This window comes from Pseudorca crassidens, chromosome 11, assembly GCF_039906515.1.
Source record: "Pseudorca crassidens isolate mPseCra1 chromosome 11, mPseCra1.hap1, whole genome shotgun sequence".
Classification (NCBI taxonomy): Eukaryota; Metazoa; Chordata; class Mammalia; order Artiodactyla; family Delphinidae; genus Pseudorca; species Pseudorca crassidens.
The window spans coordinates 96,446,552-96,452,780 of record NC_090306.1 but is presented as its reverse complement, the minus strand read 5'-3'; the positions used below and the strand labels follow the sequence as shown (position 1 = coordinate 96,452,780).

Below are 6,229 nucleotides of genomic sequence, written 5' to 3'. Positions count from 1 at the left end.
TGGCGCAGAGGGGCGAGTGATGGGAGAGGCCTTCGGGAAGCTGCATATGGCGGCCAGTGGGCTGGAGTGGCCGGCAGGTCGGCAGCCCTAATGGGGTCCGGCCTCCATGAAGCCTTTACGCTGCTTCTGGGGCCTCTGAAAGAAGCTGGATGGGGCAGCAGGAACAGATGGGGCAGTTTTCTGGGCTCAGCGACGAGACAGGCGGAAGCGGGGATGCGGCCAGCGGAGCCTCAGCAGGGGGGCGTGGCGGGACGGATTACTGACGGGAAGTGGGCGGGGCAGCTGGGTTCCTGTCTTCTCCCTGACAGGTGCGAGGAGGGAGGACACGCACAGGTGAGCATGGCGAGCGGGCGAGGTGGGAACCGAGGCGAGGATGGACGGGGCTATTTCTAGTCCAGTCTCTACAGGGAAGGCGTGGGTGACGAGGGGGCCCGCAAATGGCCTTGCCGCCCCCTGGCGGCCCAGAACATAGGCTGGGGGCTGGGAGCACGGCCTTCGGCTGAGGAAGGCCCTGGCTCTTGGTGGCGTCAGGAAGGACACAGCAGAAAGGGAAGGGCTAGGAGCCCACAGCCTTGGCGAGGGGCCGGTGGCGCCCCTTCCTCTCTGGGTTGTCCTGAGCGATTTGCTTCCCCTCTCTGGGCTTCCGCTGTAAGAACGACCCAAAAACAACTGTGCAACTTCCACAGGGGCCACAGCGTGTGGACTAGATGGCATCGTGCATGTGGATCCCGCCACACGGCGTCAGGCCTGGCCTGGGCTCAGGAAATGCAAATTCCTTCTCTTCCCTTGGAGGTAGGTGGGTCTGACTTGAAGATCTGGAAAATGAGTTTGCAGGAAGCAGCGGGCAGGGGCAGGTAGGCTTGAAAAACTCCCTCTGTCATCCTGGCCACCTCCCCGCCGCCAGCTCTCTGTCAGCCTCCCTGGGAGACACGTCACAGACCTGAGCCCACCTCCTCGAATTACAGATGGGGAGACTGAGGCCAGCGAAGAGAAGGGATCTGCCCGTGGTCGTGCAGGAACTCAGACGCCCAGCTGAGGCCAGGGCATCCCAAGCCTGACCCTTCTCCTCAGGCCTGTCTGTGAAATGGGGGCGATGATGGCTTCCTGCCAGGGCGCGGCTTGGGCTCACTGAGCTAGTGTGTGAGAGGGGCCGGCACACAGTAGGTGCTCAGGAAACGGCTTCGCCTTCTGCTTATTGAGGTCACGCTCAGGTACGCCGCTGTGGTTAGCACACAGGCTAGGGCGTCACCCAGGCCCCGGCTGAACCCTGGCTTTGCCACTTGCTGCTGAGTGAGCTTGCACAAGCGACTTGGCCTCTCTGAACCTGTCTGTTCTTCCGTGAGATGGGGAAAGCCCCAGCTCGCCCTCCCAGGGCAGCTGGGCGGACAGAGGCAGATGACGAATGCGCTATCAAGCCCCAGAGCAGCGCCGTCCTCTCCCTCTTCCCAGCCCGTGCCCCACTGTCAAGGCCCACACCTTACCACTCCTGCAGGGCGGAGAGCCTGGCCTCGAAGAGACTGAGGCAACCTCTCCCATCTGGCAGGGAAGTGACTCCAGCTCGCCTCAGGCCCCCAAAATAGAGTCCTATTTCAGCTTCCAGCTCCTCCGTGGAGAGGCCCAGAGCCCCGTGCGGGGGTGTCTGGCCGCTGAGGGCCTGCAGCAAACCCCCTCCCCGCTCCCCCATCCTGCCAGACGTTGCCAAGCTGTGACCTTGGGCCTCTCCTGCCCCTGGGACACTACTTCTCCCAGAGGGCCATCATGCGAATCAGGACCCCCCAGTTCTCCACTGTATTATTCAAATGAGGTCCCCGGAGCCTTCAAGCCAGTCCCTGTTTCTGAAGCCCTATCCCAGGGAGAGCAGAAGTTCCCAAGGGGGCAGAGGAGGGAGACAGGATGCTAAATCAGCAGTGCAGACATACAGCTTACTCACTCAGCCCCACAGAACCTTCTCCCCAGTGCTACACAGCTTCCTACCTCAGTGCCTTTACATCTGTGGACCCCTTTCCCTTCTCATCTGCAGATGGGATTGGAAGCCAGACTGCCTGGGCCCAGAGTCCATGCTTTTAACCACTCTGTGGTCACTCTGGAAGGAATCTAAGTAGAGGGAGGGCATGAGCAAAGCATGGTCCCATGAAAGAAGGGACTGCCACCAATGGGCAGAATGCTTGGGGTTTCTGGAGACACAAGGGGACTTCAGTCTTTCCCTTGTTTTACAGATAAGAAACAGGCACAGAGAAGTGCAATAATTTGCCAAGATCACTGTTGAGTGAGGAAGCTGGAATTTGAGCCCGGGGTGGGCTGTGGGGGGCATCTGTCTCCAGAGCCACACCCCACACCCTCATAGCTGGCCTCTGGGCAGGGGTTCAAGAGGTTTGCTAGGTGTGGAATGGAATGAATACCTTGATGGGATTCTAGCCGGTGGGCCCACTGCTCACCAGCTGTGCATCTTTGGGCCAACCTCCTTGCTTGGCACACCTGCCTCGCCTGTCAGCGTGGCGCTGAGAACTTTCCCGGTGGAAGTAGGGGGTTGAGGGACCCACATCTCGGGGCCCTTCGACTCTCAGATTCTAGGTCTGGTGAGTCGGTGGTGGGAAAGGGGTGGAGATGGGTGGAAGGTGGGGGCAGGGTGGGGCAGGCGGAAGACTGGAGGTGCTTCAGCTGCATCCCAGTGCATGAGCCCACAGGTCAGTCGGCTCCTCCGGGTTAAAAGTGAAGTCACATTTCCAGAAGCCCAGGCTCACAAATGCTCAGCTTCTAAGCAGGCAAAAGGAGACAGGCCCTCTTCCAACAGTTCCAACCCTCCCAGAATCCATTGGCCAGGCTTGAGGCACATGCCCTGAGCCCACCACTGTGGCCAGGGGCATGGACCGCTCTGAGTGGCAGGCATGAGTCGTAGGCATGGAGAGGCTCCTTGTTTTAATGGGGAGACTGGCAACCTGGGGGGAGATGGAGTGGGAGGCCAGAGAGGCTGAGAAGGAAGGAAGTAGAAGGGAGGAAGGAAACCAGGAACCAGAGATGAAAGACAACGGCTGGGCAAGAAGAGTCCCACCCTCTCCAGCCTCAGCCAACACCTGGTCAGACGTAAGCACAGAACCTGGGAGTTGCGGACAGGCTCTGCTGGGCTATGTGACCTCAGGCGAACCGCACCACGTCTCTGAGACTCAGTTTTCTCATCTGGAACATGGGTGCAGTTGTAGCACCGACCTCATGGGCTGTTATGAGAGTGTAAAGGAGATTAATCGCTTAGCTCACGGCAGTGGTTGTTTGTATCCTCATCCTTCAAAGTTCACCTTTCAATCCCTGTGCAGGTGTTGACCCTGGCTCCACACCAGACGGTTGGTAAAGCCCCTTTCTAGCCATCATCTGCTGTGGTCCTGCTCCTGCCCTGGGAGGTACTGGTATCCCCGTTTTACAGGTGTGAAAAACAGCCTGGGAGCTTGAATGGCCTACGAGTCAAGGTTCCTCAGCTGGTCAGAGCCGCGACCTCACCCAGACTCTGAAGCCTGAGTTCCTTCCATCACATCAGCTGTTGGTTGAATTTTTTAAAGTGACGGGGGAAACAGTTCCTCGCCTCAGTTTCCCCTCCTGCCGCAGAGGGAACCAGAATGATCCAATCCTCCCCTCTCCGGGGAAGTCCACGCCAGGCAAGTGGTTACTAAAAATTCTCGGGCCGCATGCCAGCCCCGGGGGTCCCTGCGCGATCCCTGGGGTCCCTTCCCACAGCGCCGCCCCGTGGTGGCCTCGGGGGCTGCAGGCTGAGTGCACCCGGCGGACGTGTCCCCTCATTCCGGTTCCTGCGGTGTTGGGAAGCCCCGGCCTGAGCCCTGCTCCGCCCTCTCTCGGTATCCAAACCTCTCCGCATCCTTCACGCCTCCTTGCCACCAACACGCAGAGGGCGCCTCACACCGTCTCATTAGATGCTCCTCCACTACCTCGAGGCAGGACAATTCGCCCGTTCTAGGCGCGGAGATTCGAGCTCTGGAGGTGAAGCCACTTCCAAGGAAAGGGCAGAAGGTTGGAGGCGGGATTGGGGCCCAGGTGTCTTTGTCCCCGTATTTTGTTTGGGACACCAGAATCTGCTAAGTGCTCTTCACAGACATTATCCAGTCCAGCGTTGCTCCTGCTGTGGCCCCCGGGGAATCCAGACCAGGTCACCGGCTGCGCTGTCAGGTATAGTAGCCACGACCCACAGGGAGCCCTTGACTCGTGGCTGGTCGGAGTTGAGAATTGCTGTAAATGTAAAACACACAACCGATTTCGAGGTCTTAGTACTTAAAAAAAGAATACAAAATATCTCATTTATAATTTTTTATGATTGATTACATGTTAAAATTATACTTCAGATAAATTGGGTTAAATAAAATATGAAATTAAAATTGGCAAATGTGGCTTGTATTTGTGGCTCAGATTTCCACAGGACAGCACTTGACCAAAGGTGCCCATTCCTGGTTCCCACCCAAGACCCCTGACAGCCTGTCTGGGATGGGACCCTGGGACCTGCATTTTAACAGGGTCTCTTCAGGGATTCTGCAGACCACCAAAGTTTGAGATGAAGCTCCAGAAATATTTTTGGCTTGTTCACTATTATATTTTTCGGGATCTGGCATAGGGCCTGACACATAGTATGTGCTCATTAAATGTTTGTTGAGTGAATTAGCACATCCAATGCTCATAGTAGGTAAGTAGAAGAGATAAGACGTTAAAAAAAAAAAAAGTAACTATGGGACTTCCCTGGTGGTACAGTGGTAAAGAATCCGCCTGCCAATGCAGGCAGGGGACACGGGTTTGAGCCCTGGTCCAGGAAGATCCCACATGCCGTGGAGCAACTAAGCCTGTGCACCACAACTACTGAGCCTGCCTGCTGCAACTACTGAAGGCTGCGTGCCTAGAGCCTGTGCTCCGCAACAAGAAAGGCCACCGCAATGAGAAGCCTGTGCACTGCAACGAAGAGTAGCCCCCGCTCGCCACAACTAGAGAAAGCCTGTGCACAGCAACGAAGACCTAACGCAGCCATAAATAAATAAATACATTTATTTTTTTAAAAAAAGCTTGCTGCTAAAATACGTCTAATTAAGAAAAAAAAATAGTAACTATGGAGTTCTGAATACCAGCTAAAAACCCAAAATTAACTTATATGTTCTGAGAGGAAATATGGCCAATATATATTGCTAAAGAACATTATCTACATAATCCCATCAAACAAAATATTTTTATATAAAGGACAAATGGTCTGGTTTCTTCAACAAACAAATTGCAAGGAAAATAAAAGAGTTAGGGTAGGAACCTATAGATTGAATGAGATGTAGCAGACAGTGACCAACTACATGCTTTCACAGGCCTTATTTAGATCCTGAATGAAACAAACGAATAAACAAACAAAATGATATTTGATGATGTTAGGAAATTATTGTTACAGGATGATAACGGGACTTGGGGTTTTTTTTTAAGTCCTTTCCTCTTAGAGATACATATTCAAATATTTAAGGAATAATTTATATGACATATGGGATTTGCTTTAAAATAATATGGGATGGGGGAGCTGGTGGGTATAAATATGTTGATTTGGTATATGTCTAAGCTGGTTGATGGTTACATGGGAGGTCATTTATACAATTCTGTACTTTTGTATATGTTGAAAGGTTTCCATAATACAAATATTTTCAAAATAAGAAGTCAAGTCACTTCTCACTAAGACCAACTGGTAGTTCAGAAGTGATTTGACCCAGATAAGAAGAATAGTCCTTCTTTACCTGGGAAAAGATCAAAATCAAAAGATTTATCATTATTTAAACAGACAAACCAAGCTTCAAGACAAAAGCATTATTAGAAACAAGGAATGTGTAACTCCAGGAAGATATAACAATTCTAAACTCTTATGCACCTGATAACACAACTTCAAAACATACAAAGCAAAACAAGGAGACATAAACAAATCCATTATCCCAATCAGAGATTTTATCACAGCTCTTTCAATTGCCGATATATCAAGAGGATAAAAGAATTGCTAAGGATATGGAAGACATAAACAAGAAGATATTAAATATCATTAGTAAACAGGAGAAGTAAATTAAAGCCACAGTGAGTTGGAATTTTACTCCCACTAGCTTGGTAAAAATTACAAAGTTGAACAGTTCCACATTTGGCAAGGATGTGGCTCAGTGGGGACTCTCCTTCCCTCTGGGTGGGAGTAAAAATTGGTTCAATCTCCTTGGAAAATAGTTTAGCCTTG

General features: G+C 52.4%; 1 long non-coding RNA gene across 1 annotated transcript; it reads left to right on the top strand.

The window, feature by feature from the left end:
• The first annotated feature begins 272 nt into the window (after window positions 1-272).
• Window positions 273-4,346, top strand: LOC137202469 (uncharacterized). The gene is made up of 3 exons (XR_010932631.1): window positions 273-333; window positions 687-792; window positions 3,309-4,346. It is a non-coding gene; the product is annotated as an uncharacterized lncRNA (long non-coding RNA).
• Window positions 4,347-6,229: the final 1,883 nt, after the last annotated feature.